Below are 18,910 nucleotides of genomic sequence, written 5' to 3' on the forward strand. Positions count from 1 at the left end.
TTTAAACATTGGGATACGCATTTAGCAAAAGCCACCTGGTTAGTCAACACCAGGGGATCTGCCAATCGAGCTGGCCCTGCCCAATCAAAACTTTTACGTACTGTAGAAGGAGATAAAGTTCCTGTAGTGCACATGAAAAATATGCTGGGGAAGACAGTCTGGATTACGTCCCCCTCTGGCAAAGGCAAACCCATTCGTGGGATTGCTTTTGCTCAAGGACCTGGGTGCACTTGGTGGGTGATGCGAAAGGATGGGGAAGCCCAATGTGTACCTCAAGGGAATTTGATTTTGGGTGAAAATAGCTAATGAACTGAATTGTATAATATTAATTGCTTTATAATACTGTATGTTATCTCTTAACTATATGTTATCTCTTAACTGCATGTTAATATAATAATATAGTAGGTTAATATTAAGTATATAATACTGTATATTATGATTGCTATATGCCACATCAATGGTATTGCAGTAAGAATTGCCCAGCTTAATGAAAATGAACTTTGATGAAACCATTTTGGAATGAGAACTGACTTCAGCATGCAACAGTCCAACACTGCACACCACCTCTCCTGCTCTGAAAGACTGTGATGACAGATGGAACCCAAAGTCATGGACTAAATGAACTCAATGGACATTTTAGAGGGATGGGCCATAGACGAAGGGAATGATATCTGTGTGTATATCAAGATAGGGAAAGTGGTGGTGATTAATTGGAACACATTGGAAAGGGGAGGGCCTGTGCATGACTTAGATGGTATAGAATAAGGGGTGGATACTGTCCTGGTTTCGGCTGGGATAGAGTTAATTTTCTTCCTAGCAGCAGGCATAGTGCTGTGTTTTGGATTTAGTAGGAGAAGAATGTTGATAACATGCTGATGTTTTTAGTTGTTGCTGAGTACTGCTTATGCTAGTCAAGGACTTTTTCAGCTTCCCATGCTCTGCCAGGCGCACAAGAAACTGGGAGGGGGCACAGCCAGAATAGTTGATCCAAACTGACCAAAGGGCTATTCCATACCATATGACGTCATGCTCAGTATATAAACTGGGGGGGGTTGGCCGGGGAGCGGTGACCGCTGCTCGGGAACTGTCTGGGTATCGGTTGTCGGGTGATGAGCAATTGCATTGTGCATCACTTGCTTTGTATATTATTATTACTGTTATTATTATTATATTGTTGTTATTATTATTTTACTTTATTTTATTTTAATTATTAAACTATTCTTATCTCAACCCAGGAGTGTTTCTCACTCTTACTCCTCCGATTCTCTCCCCCATCCCATCGGGGTAGGGGGAGTGAGCGAGCGGCTGCGTGGTACTGAGTTGCTGGCTGGGACTAAACCACGACAGTTCTATACAATACTATAGAGCTCATAAAGATTATAGATTCCCCTTTTCTCCCTGACATCCAATTCTGTGATATTTGAAGACAAGATTTTTATGCAGAAGTCATCCATTTGAAGGAAACCAAGATTTCCAGAATTTGATTTTGAATGTAGGAAGAGAAATACCCATATACCCCAATACATAGAATTAATTGATATAGCAGAAATTTCTTCCTATTATTGATTCAGTTACAAACAAGACTTTTCTTCTCACACTTATCTGGTCAAAATCTGCCTCTGTATTGCCTCCTTGTTTTTCTCTATCCCTTGAATAATGCTAGCTCAGTCATCATGCCATTGAATTGCGAAGAATACATTTATTCTTTTGCAGAAGGGGCAAAAGGCATATCCTGGCACTAAAATAAAATGGATTAAGTTGATGTAGACCTTACTTGGATGTCAATTCTTTTCTTAAATCAGCATTTGGCTTTATGAGGAAGTAAGGGATAATATTAACCAATATTACTTAAAGTATATTTAACAAAACTCTATTTATAGGCATGACTGTATCTGACATTAATGATTTTGGCATAGTAATCATTCTATATTCCACTTTTGTGTCTTAATCCTCTGATTTACAGCAACTTGAAGCTCAAACTGTATGTTCTTCAGAACAAAGGATGCTGATGGCAAGGTTAAAACAACATAATTAATGCACAGTTTTACATTTAAAAGCTATCAACTCTGCTAAATTCCAATCTCCCCCTCACAATCTCCCCATATTATTTTCCTCACCTTTCTCCTAGGTAGTAATTGCATCATTGCTTTGGTGTACTTTTGTTTGCAATGTAGCTTGCTGCAAGAAAATGAGGGACTTTTCCTTTAAAAATTGTTTTAAAGAAACTGTGAAGATTCTGCAGCTGCATTTCCTGGTTGAACAGGCCCTGATGGGACTGGGAGGGAGGGGAAGCCTCGTTACAGAAGTTGGAAAGCAAATACACAGGACTTGGCTTGCCACGTATAGTCTTTCGCTAGAGTGCACACAGCTGCGGAGTCCCCAGAAGCGTGGAAGTTGTTCTGAGGCAAGACGAAGAAAAGATAATATAAGCCTTGGGAGAGTTATTTGGCACTTCAACATAGAAGTACTTGTACTTCCATCTGGGTTGTATGCAAAATTATAGAAGCCAGAGCTATATCCTTCTCCTTGGGCTGTTGACAGGAGTTTGGCTCTCACTTTAATGGATTTTTTATATGTTTGCCAGAAGGTTAGAACCACAAAACCTGTGCTGGAAATGGCAACATATATTGTACATATGAGTTCATACTAGCAGATGGAGGACAGAAAGTCAAAACAGTTCTTTCATGTCCTTTGAGTCTTGCAGTTATACCTCACAATGTTTTCTACTTCTGAACACTTGCTAGCCCTTTTCCAATATTGTTTGCATTAGCTCTTTCCGCTGTTAACTAGTTTTTTTCAGTGTAATTCATGCCTGGCCAAAGTGCTGCCCAAGTTTCTTGAGCAACCAGCTGCTTCTTTTACTTCAGCCTTTCATTTGACAGGCTTTGAAAAGAAACCACATCCAATCAATCCACTTTGTTCTCTTCAGTATTTTTTCAATATCAGTGGGAGTTACTACTTCTTAAGTTAAAATCACGCTCCGTGCTACTGACAGAATTAACAAAGGTGCTGTAAGGCAACATTATTCCATCCTGATAGAGAGATCTACAAATGGGTGTGGGCGTGGGGGCGTGTGTATGCACACGCATGCATACATGTGTATATGTGTTTACTGTCTCCAGTGATATACCATGTAAATTTTAGTAAGAAAAGGACTACACACAGAATTTTCAGTGGTAGCAGCCATTCCTCTCCTTCATTTTCAGTTTCTAAACGATTATTCTCTAAGAGCAGCCGTTCTGACTACATCTGTTATTTCAGGTTTCCCAAATAACTCTGTAAACTAAGGCACGACAGGAGATACTGGGGAAAGCAGGGACTGAGTTTGTTGTACCAAACATATGAATATTTTTCCTTCTACTAATGTGGAATAAATCAGCTAACCGCTATCAAACTCTGAATAACTTCCATTGTGCTCTTCAGTATCACATTAAAAAGAAAAAAGAAAAGTTTAAGGACAAATGTTCATACAGTGAACATAAAAGAACTATAATAAAATCTTGATTTAGGCCCAAGATTTTAAATATAGAATAGATCATTTTGATCACATTGTCTGTTCTGCTCAACTCATGCCAAAAAATTTCACCTAATAGTTTCTGTTCTGAGCCACCATGTATGTTTTCTTTGCACTATTTCCTGCAGACTTCACTCTACAGATGGAACAATTGTGGAAGAGTTGGTAACTGTTTACATAAAGCTTCTTGTTGCTTTGAATTAAAGTGTTCTCAGTGAGACAGTGGGACTTTCAAAGACTTCAGCCAGCTGAGAATCACTCCCAGCATAATAACTGCTCATCTATTACCAGATATTATGCATTGACTCATTCACTACCACTCGCTCAAACTCCAAGAAGGTCAGGGAAGATGATTTTAATTTAAACTGGGTTTATTTTTATTGCTTTTTTCACTACCTCCAGAGTCAGAGTTTTAGCCCACATATAATATTCAATACTCTGGAATTTTCTTAGTGTTTGTGCGACCATTTTTTATATGCTTATCAACTCACAAGCAATATTATTCCCACTTTAAAAAAAATAATAATTGGATCCTATGAATGCCAAAAAAACGTTCTCCATGCAACAATTTATTGTTTACTTTAGAAAACAGACAATAATTTATTTTATTTCAAGTTTTGTTTAATTCTTTTTAAAATATAAAATTAACAAGAAATATTTCTTTTTGGGTTTTAAGACTTGGGAAGAAAGTGTTTCAAAATGAATTGCAAGCAATTATTGATTTTCTTTGGAAATCCATATTCTCTGGAAATTTGAGCTGGTTGACCTTGATGGAACATGTTATTTCAAAACAATCAGAAACATCTCCATGCATTAGCAAATGCCTGGTTCCCCCGTCTTTCATATCTAATTGTGCTGCTCGTTATAATTGCAACAGAATTTTATCTGGGGACCTGAAGAACTAAAAGTATGAGATGTGAATCTGTAATAATTTGGCATGATAACAGACTACAACCTTTTGCAGAGGTAGAGGTATAAAAAGAGGTTGCAGAAATAAATTTATAATTCTCTATAACATGTAGTTTGCATAGTCATATATATCTTTACAAAGGTGGATGTAAAATACAATTTTCTGATGAAGTAACAACACAGTGCAGTGTCAAAGATGAGATAGTTTAGGTAGTAATACCATCTTTACCTCCGCTGTAGATTGTTTGTGTCCCTTGCCCCACAAAGTACTGTGACTGTGTTTGATAAATAACTGTAAAAGAAATCTTTAGCAGAGATAAATCCACACAGATCAATTGACTCCAGTTTATACCACCTCAATATCTGTCTTAGTGCTAAGACCTGGCATTTAGAATTAAGAACAAAAAGGATTTTTTGAGGAAAAGAGAAGTTATTGGCTGCCTCTGGGGAACGAAGGGAGACAGAAGTGGGACTGGAAACTGTCCAAACCAACAAACTCCTAAGGCTGTCAGATCCTTAATCTCTCACTGGAAGCAGACCTGTATCTGAGCAAAAGAGAGAGAAAATGCTGTGATTAACCTAACAGACCTCTGGACACTACCATGAGTTCTTTACCAGAGAAAGAAAAAGTGCTCTAGCAATTACTTTTGCTTGGCTTTTCAGAATTAGCTCTTCATTTTAATAGCCACATTCTCAAATAGTCCTTTAAAATATCAGTGACGCTACCTATGATGCTACCTGCTTACAAGTGAAATTACCTGACATGCTTCCAACTGCTTTGATGGGAGCAGATTTTACATAGCGTATGAACATTTACTACCAGGAAGCACCAAGGAAGATAAAACATTTACTAAAGCAATCTCTTGTATTCTGTAAAACTTTATTTTATGGGTACAGATGTACAAATCCCACTGGTAGCATTATTTCCAATGAACTGGCGACTTTCAGTCCAACAGGCAACCCCATGCACCTTGTATCTAATAGCATCATAATATTTTTTGCTGTCTTTATTTTAACAGTGTTCCTGTGGAGCATTTGTCACTTTACCCAACGGGAACTAAGGCACAGAATTTGGGGGACATTTAAGCATTTAAACAATATGAGCTTAGAAGACTATGCAACTTGATGAATGATGCAGAAGCCTGTCGTACATTAAAAGAGTCAACAACAGTCCTGTAAGTTCTAGTTTAGAAGCATTTTTGTTTTCTTCATATGCTGAAGATGTATTTCCTGCTACCATGAAAAGATTCAGTCTTGTAGAATCTATGAAGAACAGTTAGCACATAAGTTAATTTACAGGAGCAAGAAAAAACATTAATTTTATGATTCCATGCAAGAGATTGTTGACTTTGCCAAAAATTCCAATACCTTCAATTTCTAGGATTTTTATCACATTTCACTAATTATCTTATCTTTAAGTAAAGCCCCTGGAGATCAGAGTTTGGGTGAGCATCTCAACTAATGTTAAACACAATAGTAAGACCTATATGGATCTTACAATTACTCCTGTCCTTTTCCTTCCCTTTTTTATAATGCTCATCTCAGGATAATTTGAATATTTTAAGATAAAATATGTTTTTTTGAACTTTTGGTGGCACAGTGCTGGGAACTGAAAGCAACTGCTAGAAGCAGGCAATTAAATGTTGCAGTAAGAGACAAATCAGCATTCTTGAGCCAAATCCCTTTAATGATTCATGTCTTCATTGGCTTATCCTAGAGAAGGATGTATAACGCCCAGCCAGTTGCGGCTAGTTGCACCTATCCATTTCGAGAGCCAATTCAATTGGAACAGCTGGTTGAATAGTCATTCACATTTTAGTCCCTTCTGGTGTTAAAATTCATACATTTTCTTGGCAATCTCAGTCCTTTAGCTTGTACAGTATTGATTTATACAACAAGGGCACAGGAGGTTTCCTATTCCAGTTTTCCAGTCTGTGCATGACAGGGTTCACTGCATACATCCTTAGGTCCAATTGCACTGCACATTTTATAAGCTTTGGATAATACATAGGTCACTAACTGGAACACCGCACATGCATCTGATTTGCTAGCTGAATGCTAATAGGGCTTCAATATTTGTTCATTCAGCGCTGTATTTCTAGTCGTAACAGTTAATAAAACTTCTTTCCCAGGAATCATGCTGGTTAAGGGAATCATAGCAATGTTTCTTCCCATATTTATTCCCAACAGGTTTCCCCTCAGTCCTGTCCCTCACTAACTCAGAGGTCTGTGTTGTATGAAGAAGACAAAGAAAAGGTTATATGGTTATCCACAGAAAGCCAAGAAAACATACTTGGTGGCATGCCTTTTTCATTGTTACTTGGAAACCATTAAAATATTAAAATGTCTACAAAAGCAATAAAATGATCACAGGAGTATGTGGTGATATTTAATTTTCCCACAAGTTAAATATCACTGATAATTAACTGTTAGAAGTTTATTTTGAAATGACATTTCAGTGGAATATCAGACCTTTACAACATAATTAAAGGTTTTCTCATTGTAATGGTGCCCTATTCCTGGTATGAAAGCTTTTTGAAATTATCTGTCTGCTTCATAAATGATTTTTTTTAACCTTTTTATTTTTTTGCCATTTAATTTGACCATTTCTTGTTTTGTTTCTCTTTTAACTACCGATCATAACCATCACAGTAGGTGATTTGGATCACTAAGATAGTAAAATGGCTCTTTTTTTTTTTTTTTTTAATTGTTTGATCAGGTATTTTTCTCTGATTAGGTGGATTTTTGCTGCCAGTCTGGGAAGAGTTTGCTGCTAGTAGAGGCACTCCTTCAGGACATATTTTTTTCACATTACGACAGGGGAGATACAGGCAAATAGAGCCAAATTTTAAAATGTCCCCACCTTGTACCTGAAGTAGGTTTTTGACACTCCTCAGATGTGCATTCTATACATATCATGCCAATGTGTCATCTGTCCTGTAATGAAAAGAGAGAACAGTATCATGTCTATTGGTGTTGACAATAGATGTGACATAGCCAAGCGCAAGTATTATGAAATTTTAATCTAACAACGAGTGTTTGTAACATAACCTCCCCATCGAGAAAGATTCTTCCCTACAACAACTTGTTAAAATTGGTTAATGTCTTACAGAATAAGTTTTTTTTAATCCCTATCAGAACATTTCTTCTCTTTTATGCTATTCTTTCTATAGTAATCCTGCTTGCTTGAAGCATACATCATGACTTGGTCCAGAAGTCTTAGAAGGGCATTTCACAAATCCCAAACTCTAAGACCACTCATTTATTGTTGTGGTTTAGCCATGGCCAAGCAGCTCAGCACCACACAGCCACTCACACACTCCCCCCACCCAGCGAGATGGGGGAGCGAGTCAGAGGGGTAAAAGTGAGAAATCTTGTGGGTTGACATAAAGAGAGTTTAATAAGTAAAGCAAAAACTTCACACACAAGCAAAGCAAAATAAGGAATTCATTCACTACTTCCCATCAGCAGGCAGGCCATCTCCGGGAAAGCAGGGCTTACATCATGTGTAACTGACTTAGGAAGACAAACACCGTAAATCTGAATGTCCCCCCTCTTCCTTCTTCTTCCTCCCAGCTTTTATTGCTGACCGTGAGTGACATCATATGGTACTAAATTTCCCTTCGGTCAGTTGGGGTCAGCTGTCCCAGCTGTGTCCCCTCTCAGCTTCTAATGTACCCCCAGCCCACTCACTAGTGGAGCAGAAAAGGCCTTGATGCTGTGTAAGCACTGCTCAGCAATAACTAAAACATCAATGCGTTATCAACACTCTTTTCATCACAAATCCAAAACGTAGCACCATACAAGCTACCATGAAGAAAATTAGCTCTATCCTAGCCAAAATCAGTACAATAATTTTCTCCTCTGACCCTTCTTATATTTTAGTTCGAAACTGAGGTCAACATTTTTCAATAGAGGCCCCAAAGTTTCATGTCTTACACAAACAGGATAGTACAAGTATTATAATAATTTTAGGGATAATCTTGGGACATCTTTGTATATTATTATCCAGCGATGTGCTCAAAAGAGATTTCACTGCTGTTCAGCAGTACCGCAAGGACAAGATGGCACCATCAATAGTAGTAAATTAGATTATACCAGAAAATGTTCCTCAAGCTACTGGATTGTTAAAGCAATCCCTGGCAATGTTTCCATGAGAGAAAAAAATATCCTTCAAGCATTTCCCAAACACAGTCTGAATCTATCACAGACCAGGGACTGTTTCCAATAGACAAATGGCAAGGAACTGTGCTGTCTTTGGAGGAAAAGGGTTTAACAGTGTAAATGTGAGTCACTGCATGGAGGGTGGTCTCAGTCCCAGACAATGGTAAAATTTAATAGAATACATAAAACCATTATGTATCCAGTGCTTCATCATCCCAAGAGCAGACAGGGCATAAGGAAGAGCAATGCAAGCTTACTTCTGGTTGCTCATCACTGTGCATTAGTATAGCAGGAAAGAAACTTGCAGTAGAATTGGAAAAGAGTTTGTCATGCACATATTGCCTCTGAAGTGTCAAAGGTGATCCAAAACAGTACCAATATGGCTTTATATAATGGAGAGAGCAGTCAGAGCAGTAATTGCCAGTCGGTGCTAAATTCATTTCATACAGGTCACAAAACAATCTTCAAGGGATGATACCAACCAGCAACAATTGCAATAGTAGGCACTGGGATCCAAGGAGGCTACCCTGGGCTTTTGTGGCAAGGATACACCTCTGAAATGTCTTCATTTTGCAGATATTACTCACTGGAGTCCCTAAGCTCCATGACTTTCAGACATATTTCTTACCCTTTATGTTTTATTGGTGAAAATCTGAAATATAGAAAAACAAAACTTTTCTCATAGAAAGAACAGATTATCTCAAGAGGCTTTACAGAATATTTATTTTCGCCCTTACTTTTTTTTCTTTTTGGTCTCCTTTTAACAGAACTTTGCTCAGAATTTAAGCTCTGACAAGCTGAAAAGTAATGTAAAGGGTATCAACATCCTGTAAACCTATCTTGTGTCAGGTAATGGATGTAAGACAACCTCTTCCCAGACCTAAGTGGAAGAAAAAACTTACAAAGAACAAAAAGTAGTTTAAGCATTTTTTCAGGAAATGCATGCTATTAGCAGGAGGATGAACCATTTTATTTCAATATCAAACAAATTCCTTGGGTCAAAAGCAAGTTATGAAAGAGTTATCTTCCAATACATTAGAAAGAATGATGCTAAGGGAAGTGTGCTAACTCTGCTGTCTGTAGTCATATATATTCTAGACAGGGACCAGCTGTAAATGTGCCATAATAACAATCATAGGATGCACAACAATGTCAGAATCATCTACTGAAGTATACAGATGCTTTTGGAGAAGCTGAGGAGTTTTATGCCATCAAATGTGAGAACAGCAGTGCCTTATTTCTTAGATGCATTAATAAAGTTGCTTCATGGGAGTGTTCTTGTATTGAGGGAAGTAACACAGGCCTATCCAAAACAAGGAAATAATAAACCAAGTAGATAATGAACTCAGATTTTTTAAGGATGATTCATTTTGAAGGGGTTCATTTCAGCAAGGGACTAGGACCTTCAGAAATGTAAAGCAGCTCAACAATAGCTGGCCACCAGGAAACTTCAGGACTTCTTACAAAGGAAGCAGTATCTTTTTCTCCATTTTACAGATGAAAAGCAGCTGAGAAGCAGAAACAGGGATAATTTGTGATTAAACAAGTGGCAGACATAATACCTCAGTTTCCTGGATCCCAAGGGATCTATAGTAAAATAAATCACTGTACCCCCACAGTGCTATTGAAAAGATATTGACAGATAAGTTATTTCATAACTCATTCACTGTCTATGAGAAAGCTAATAAGGAAAACTTCATTTGGGGGCGGGGGGGGGAACCCCCAAACTTAACCCCAGTCTAGCTGATCACAAATATCTCTTACATCTTAATACCTTTAAATAAATGTTAAGACATTTCAGTTGTGTATTATGACATTCACTTTTATGTCCTTCAGCTCCACCCAGATATCTCCACCTGCACTTTCCTGAGACAGTCAACCAACAGCATACTGTGCATTAATTTGAGAAACATCAGCAGAAAAAGATTAGATGTTTCTATCTTGAGTAAAAATGCGGAGACCTTTCCTGAAACAACTGCACACCACACTCACTGGTAAACTACATTTGACCAAATGGTGGTATTAGCCTAAAGAGTTTTCAGTTGCTTCTGTTCTTTTTCTGTTTGTTCTTATTTTCTGTAAATTGCATATACCAGAGGTAAAGATTGCAAGTAACTATGGGTTGACAAAGACACTCATTAACACTTTGGAAAGACCCAGACACATAAAAGAGGAAGGTGACAAGGGGGCAGAAGTCTTTTGGGGAGATTTTTTAAAGTGTTGCAGAATTTTGCTGGGCTCACCTTTCCAGAACTTCATACAGGCATTATTTAGTAGAGATAAACAAATAAATGGAGCTGCAAACCTTGGCAGTACCTCCTAGGCAATGTCACAATAAAAACGCAATTGTCTTTAAAATGCCTAGGAGTAGCCAGAAAGATGTACCTAGTAGCTGTGCACTTGGGCAAATTTATGTGCACAGATATCCTATTCCAAATGATAAGGAAGCATTCGTAATTCACTGGTAGATATAAATTGGAACTGTCCCTTTATAAAAGATAACAAAAATTATTAGATAGCTATGCTTAAAATGGTTGCAATATTTCTGCATCAGTATAGTCACAATCATTTCAAAAATCTAATCTGTAAAGTCCTTTTTTTTTTAACTTTTAAACGCTGAATTCAAACTGTATTTGATTCCAATCTACCAGAAGTTCATAAACACATACCTCACTAAGAGTATATGAGTAAAGACCAGCAAGTAATTAAATATCTTTGCTGGACTGGTGCTTAGGAACTGAGGGATTCATTATTTTTTTTAATGAATCTTCCTAACCTTTGGTTCTGTAGCTGTGATTCCTCTTTATTCCCTAGACATGCTGGCCAAATGGATAGAATTGACAGCAGCAGTTTGTTCATTGACCCAAGGGTATGCACAGAAACAGGGGCTACCAAAAGGGTTCGATAGATACCAGGTGCCAGGCTGTTAAGGTTTGTGTGTGAATAACCATTCCTGAAAATCAATATGATACTTGTCTAGTGTCAAAGGTAGTCAAGCTGGTTTGCAGGTAATGTGGTGATTTTCTTTCAAGCGGGTCAGACGCCATGCATAAGAATTTATGATGAAAAGAAGAAAAAGACATAAACTTACGATTAAACAAACCAGGAGAGGAATTTTGTGACAACTGGAACACAATCAGTTGTAGACAGAGACGAGCACAAATTTTGTTTCCAAGAAGGAAAAGAGATTTTGAATTCAGTGAACTCAGAGAGGAGAAAAGAAAAAAAAAAAAATGTTGGAAACAACTACAGGATGCAAAGAACCCATTTGGATTTTAACTTGTTATGATAACCATGCAATGGCATTACTTGGAACTTGCCAATGTCTAATTACCATGACATCAGTCATCTAAGTGCTGACTTACTAGCTGTAAACCTGCATCTAATCCTTCTTTTCAGTGATTTAACCCCCTACCCACACAAACAGAAAGGAAATAAAAGACATGGCCAATCAGTGGTGATAACACCTCCATACAATCAAGCAGCAGAGTCCGGGGGAGGATTAAGCACGGGAGAATAGCAGGGTTATAAACTAGAGAAACAGCAAAACAGACAAAGAATGGGTAAGGACATAGGAATAGTAAATATCCTGGGAACAATTCTAAGCAATGCATGGCAGCAGACAAAAACCCACACTGTATTCAATTAATGTTTTTTTAAGAAAAGATAGTGTGTCCAGTGTATAGAGCATTGGTGTCAGAGTGAAATGAGTTAGTGGCACAGTAAGTGTTGTTACTTTTCTTTTCTGAGAATGTGACCCAATCTGTTTCTGTTTAACTTTCTGAACATACTTGGAGGCTGAATTTCAGCAAAGATCAATAATTCTTAACTATGTTTTGTACATCCAGTTAAGGTATCTCTCCAAGAAAGATAGAGTTAATGAGAAACCTGAAATTAAAGACAGGCTTTGCCTTCCATTGTGGTAACTGCCTATCTTGCTAGATCTGGTGGAAACACTTAAGAAGGTTTGTTCTGGTTTTCAGGATAAAAGGAATTCTAGAAAATACACCCTACATATGAAAGAAATATTTCTCAAAGTGGAAATACCTTTAAGAATGCAAAAGACTTCAAACAGGCTCCCATCCCTAGAGCTCACTGGTAAGTTTTTCAGTGAAGTCTGCTGTGTACAACCTAACTTCTTTCAGAAGTGTTCAAAGCAATCTCGATAGGAAAAACATCACATGCCTATGGTAGACTGGGAAGAGACTCATTCTGGAATAGCTAATATGCACAACCAGGGCACTCGTAGAGGTGAATAAAGTGCAAGATCTATCTCTGACTGGCTCAGGTTATGGGCGTAAGAGTAGAGCTAAAGCCTGGTGAGTGCCTGACCTGATTGATGTGGGACAGATCTCTCTCCTGTTTTCATTTCAGTGCAAAGCAGACACACTTTTGAATTCTCCAGTGTTTTAACAGGACAGAAAAACATTACTTCCCATGCAGTCCTATTTGTCACCTCAGACTCAGAGAAGTTCTCTCTCTTTAATATAACTACCTTCATAGGTAGGTTTGGGAAATGTTAATTATCCCTGCTTTACAGTTAATAATACCTGACAAATGAATGGGGTAGGTCCAACAAAGTATGCAATCTATACATTAAGGGATCAAGATTCACAAATAGAATCCAAGATCAAAATTACACACCTGAGTGCCTTTTTTAATGCTGGGTAAGAGCCACATACCTCAGACAGAAGATATCCGATAAGGAGCTATGTATAGCCAGTAAATATAAATATGACATAAACAATCATAGAATCATAGAGTGGTTTGAGTTGGAAAGGACCTTTAGAGGTCATCTAGTCCAAGCCCCCTGCAATAAGCAGGGACATCTTCAACTACATCAGGTTGCTCACAGCCCCATCCAGTCTGACCTTGAATGTCTCCAGGGATGGGGCATCTACCACCTCTCTGGGAAACCTGTGCCAGTGTTTCACCACCCTCATTGTAAAACATTTCTTCCTTATAGCTAGTCTAAATCTACCCTCTTGTAGTTTAAAACCATTACCTGTTGTCCTATTGCAACAGCCCCTGCTAAAAAGTTTGTCCCCGTCTTTCTTATAAGACCCCTTTAAGCACTGAAAGGCTGCAATAATGTCTCCCTTCACCCTTTTCTTCTCCAGGCTGAACAACCCCAACTCTCTCAGCCTTTCTTCATAGCAGAGGTCTTCCAGCCCCCGACCATTTTTGTGGCCTTCTTTGGACCTTCTCTAAGAGGTGCATGTCCTTCTTGTGCTGAGGGCTCCAGAGCTGGATGCAATACTGCAGGTGGGGTCTCATAAGAGCAGAGTAGAAGGGCAGAATCACCTCCATTGACCTGCTGACCACACTTCTTTTGGTGCAGCCCATGGTACAATTGGCTTTCTGGTCCTCAAGTGCACATTGTTGGCTCATGTGCAGCTTTTCATCCACCAGCACCACCAAGTCCTTCTCTGCAGGGCTGCTCTCAATCCTGTCATCCCACAGCCTGTATTCATACTGGGGGTTGCCCTGAGCCGGGTGCAGGACCCTGCACTTGGCCTTGTTGAACCTCACGAGGTTCACACGGGCCCACTTCTCTATTGTCCAGGTCCCTCTGGATGGCATCCCATCTCTCAGGTGTGTCAAGTGCACCACTCAGCTTGGTGTTGTCTGCAAACTTGCTGAGGGTGCATTCAATCCCACTGTCTATGTCATTGATGAAGATATGAAACAGTGCAGGTCCCCTTACAGACCCCTGAGGAACACCACTTGCCACTGATCTCCATCTGCACATTGAGCCATTGACCACTACCCTCTGAATGCAACCATCCAACCAGTTCCTCACCCACCAAACAGTCCCCCATCAAATCTGTATCTCTCCAATTTAGAGAGAAGGATGTTGTGGGGGACCATGTCAAAGGCCTTACAGAAGTCCCGACAGGTGACATCCGTAGCTCTTCCCTTGTCCACTGATGTACTCACTCCATCATAGAAGGCCATTAGGTTGGTCAGGCAGGACTTGCCCTTGGTGAAGCCGTGCTCGCTGTCTCAAATCACCTCCCTGTCCTCCATGTGCCTTAGCATAGCTTCTAGGAGGATCTGTTCCACGATCTTCCCAGGCACAGAGGTGAGGCTGACAGGTTTGTAGTTCCCAGGGTCCTCCTTTTGACCCTTTTTAAAAATGGGTGCAATGTTTCCCTTTTTCCAGGCCCCAGGGACTTCACCTCACTGCCAAGGCTTTTCAGCTACCATGGAGAGTGGCTTGACAGCTATATCAGCCAATTCCCTCAGGACTCTGGGGTGCATCTCATCAGGTCCCATAGACTTATGCAAGTTCAGGTTCCTCAGGTGGTCATGAGCAGGTGATCTTCTCTTACAGTGGGAGGGACTTTGCTCCCCCAGTCATTGCCTTGCAGTCCATCTACTTGAGAGGTGTGGGAAGAAAGGTTGCCAGTGAAGACTGAGGTAAAGAAGTTGCTGAGTACCTCAGCCTTCTCCTCGTCCATTGTTAGCAGTTTGCCAGTCTTGCTCATCGGGGGGGTATGCTTTCTTTGACCTTCCTTTTCTGTCTGATATACCTGTAGAAGCCCTTCTTATTATTCTTTGCATCCCTTGCCAAGTTCAGCTCCAGCTGTGCCTTGGTCTTCCTGACCCCATCCTTTACACAACCGGGCAGCGTCCCTATACTCTTCCCAGGATACCTGCCCCTGCTTCCACTGCCTGTGTATTTCCTTCTTGCCCTTTAGTTTGACCAGCAGGTCTTAGCTCATCCATGCTGGTCTCTCACCTTCCTTTCCTCATTTCTTACACCTGGGTATCAAGAGCTCTTGCACTCTATGGAAAGAGTCCTTAAAGATCTGCCAGCTCTGTTTTGCTCCCTTGGCCCTGAGGGCACTTTCCCAGGGGGTCCTATTGACTAACTCCTTCAACAGCTGGAAGTGTGCTTCCCTAAAATTCAAGGTCCTGACTTTTCACCTGACCCATATCCCTCAGGACTGTGAACTCCACCAGTGCATGACCATTGCAGCCCAGGCTGCCTTCAATCTTGACATCACCAACTAGCTCACTTGTGTTGGTGGCCAACAGGTCCAGTATCACACCCCCTCTGGTAGGGCTGTCTATTACCTGGCTTAAGAAGTTATCCTCAATGCATTCCAGCAGTGTCCTGGATCATCTATAGCTTGCCGTGCTACTTTTCCAGCAGATGGGTTGAGGCCCCCCAGCAGGACGAGAGCCTGCGAGTGTGATGCCTCCTGTAGCTGGAGTAAGAAGGCTTCATTGATAGGCTCCCCTTGATCTGGCAGCCTGTAGCAAACACCAACCACAAGGTTCCCTTTGTTGCTTCAGTCTCTAATTCTTACCCATAAGCTTTCAACCTGCTCATAGCTATTCTTCAGAGACTGCTCTTCACAATCTATCCATTTCTTGATGTAGAAGGCAATGCCTCCACCCCTCCTTCCCTACTGAACAGCCTGTAGCCATCAATAGCTGCACTCCAGTCAAGGGACTCATTCCACCATGTTTCAGTAATGGCAACTAGTTCATAGCTTTCTAGCAGCACGGTGGCTTCCAACTCCTCATGTTTGTTGCCCATGCTGCGTGCATTGGTGTAGAGGCACTTCAGCTGTGCTGTCGGCTGTGTCACCTTCTTAGAGGAACACCCTTTAATTCCTTTGATGTATTTCACTGGTGTTTCCCTGCAGCCTCCCTATTACCTCAGGAGCCCCTGGCTCATCTCTGTAAGACTTCGTGTTCTGCAGTGTAGCTAGCATGTCCCAGAGCAACAGGCTGAGGGCCCTCACTAGCACTCTGTGCCTCTAGCCTTGGCACATCATCCCACAGCTTGTCCCTGGCAAAGCTGATATTATCCCCATCCCAATTCAAGTCTAGTTTAAAGCTCTGTCAGAGCCCTGCTAGCTTGTGAGCAAAGACCCTCTTACCCCTTTGAGAAAGGTGAATCCCATCTGACACCAGCAAGCCTTGTGTCATGTAGGCCATCCCATTATTGAAAAAAACAAAATTGTGATGGTGACACCAGCCACAGTATGAATAGACTGGGCCCATCTGTTTCTTCCAGTGTTGCTGCCTGCAACTAGGAGAGACAAAAAAATAACCTGTGCTCCAGATTCCCTTACAAGCCACCCCAAGGCCCTGAAGCCTCTTTTGATCGCCCTTGGACTATGCATTGCAGCTTTATAGCCACCTACATGGAAGAGTAGTAATGGGTAGTAGTCCAAGGGCTGTACCAGGCTAGGAAGTTCGTAGTGATGTCCTTAACCCAGGCCCCAGGGAGGCAGCAAGCTTCACTAAGAAGAGGGTCTGTCTGGCATATTGGTCCTTCTGTTCCCCTCAGAAGGCAGCCACCTAGAACTATAACCCATCTTTTCTTCCTTGTGGAGGTGGTCGTGATATGGGGGGGTAGGCCTTTCTGACCTCGGTGACACCTCTGGTGTAGACGGACTGCCATCCACATCATCCATTGACTGGCGTTCCACATCCAGAGCCTCATACCTGTGGTACAGAGGTGCCTGGGGAGACGAGGTGGGCAAGGAGTGGGTTTGCCTGCCACCCCAAGCGTGGACTTGCCTCCATTCACTCCTTTCCTTTAACCTACTGCCTTCAGCCTGGCACGGGGAGGATACAGGATCCCCTTGATCTTCTTTTTTTTCTGGTGGCTGTTCCTGTTTCTGTCTCAGGGAGGGCAGAGCATGGTTCCACCAGTCTGTCTCTTTCTGAGACTCTCTGGTGCTCCTTAACCTTTCTGTTTCCTCTTGTAACAATGCCACCATGCTGAGCAGACTGTCCACCTGGTCACACCTCACACAGCTGTTCTCACTACTGCCATTTTTTACCAGTGAAAGGCTCTGACACTCTGCAGCCTGAGACCTGCATGACTGCATGTTTTCGTGGGAGCTCTGTCTCGGTTGCCGCATCCATTTTGGTGAGCACAGAGGACATGGGTTTCTGCTGGGTGGATACCGTAGCTAAACTCCTTCTGAGATGACCACCAGTTGAACGCTCGTCTTGAGCTGATAAGGTGACTGCGCCCTTCTGCGCAAACTGCTACGCAAACTGCTGCACACACTGCTGCACCACACCCTGGCTGATGCACCACGCTCTGTTTGCCTGCCCTGTTGGTGGTGTTCCTGGTCAATGGCACTCCCCAGGCTGTTTTTATAGGCATGCGGGTGGTCATGGTTGCTCTGGCAACACACAGGACTTGTCAGCATTTCCTGCAAGAGCTGCCAGCTCCTGGCGGGTCTCTCCACTGCCCTGGCATTTCCCTGCATCAGGAAAACCCCCTGTGCTCTCAGATCTGCCTCTCCACTGAGGATAGAGCCAGCTCTGGAGCAGCTCCCCTTGGCGATATATAGGTTATGTCCAAACTTCAGCTCTTATGTGCAGTAGAAGCATCTCAGGTCGCCAGAGAAGACCCTATATGAACCTGGAATTTAGTCTGGAATAGATGTTTCTTACAATGCAGCTGGAGAAGAAAGACTCAGTCATGTCTGTCTCTCATATATTAACATGTCTCCTTGTTAAGATACTATCTTAGAAAGGAGCAGGACCTCGTATTCCCCAACCACTCTTACAGTTGATAGATGACCGAGAGAATGAGCTAGCTGAGATCACTCCTTATTCCTCCCCTGAAGTCTACAACTCTGATGAGGAGAGGAAAGCAAGTGATGGTGGGGATGGTGGTGGGCAAAGGAGCAGCATGACTTTGTGGCACAGTCATACAGAAACTGGGAGTCCTGGTTTGAACTGCCTGCTCCCACACTGTTTCCATTTTCATCCAGTGGCTCTACGGATTGATTATGAAAAGGCATGACAAAAAATTCAGGACTTTTCCTCCCAGGTAAGTATCTTAATGAGTACACAGAGACCTGCTCGGTTTTTGCATCTTAGTTGGCCCCTGACTTTTTGCATTCCCGTCTAAGAGAGGCACAGAGTGCTTTCATGCTCAGAATACAATATTAAAAAAAAAAAAAAAAGGATGGAAGCCCAATCTCTTCTGTTTTTTCTGTCTTTAAAAATGAAGAAGCTACAATCACTGGTGGTTTTGTGTGAGCCCCCCAGCCCTATCAGTCTAGATTCACTATTGTCCCCTTTGTTGTAATGCTATTGAGGACCTGATGAATAGCATGGCCTAGTGTCCAAATGCCATTCAGGTACAATGATGACAGGTCTGTAGCCCAGAGACCTTGAAAATAACCAGGTCTAAGGTATCCGGTTAGTGTTGAACTCTACAAAGTCTGGATGTCAATTGCATCCACTGAAATCATATCGTGCCTGGCAACACCATTGTTTTTAGACTTCTTATAAGTATTAATGGGAGAAATCTTGGGAGAAAGAGGAAACCAA

The sequence above is a fragment of the Pelecanus crispus genome, chromosome 1 (assembly GCF_030463565.1).
Source record: "Pelecanus crispus isolate bPelCri1 chromosome 1, bPelCri1.pri, whole genome shotgun sequence".
NCBI classification, from domain to species: Eukaryota; Metazoa; Chordata; class Aves; order Pelecaniformes; family Pelecanidae; genus Pelecanus; species Pelecanus crispus.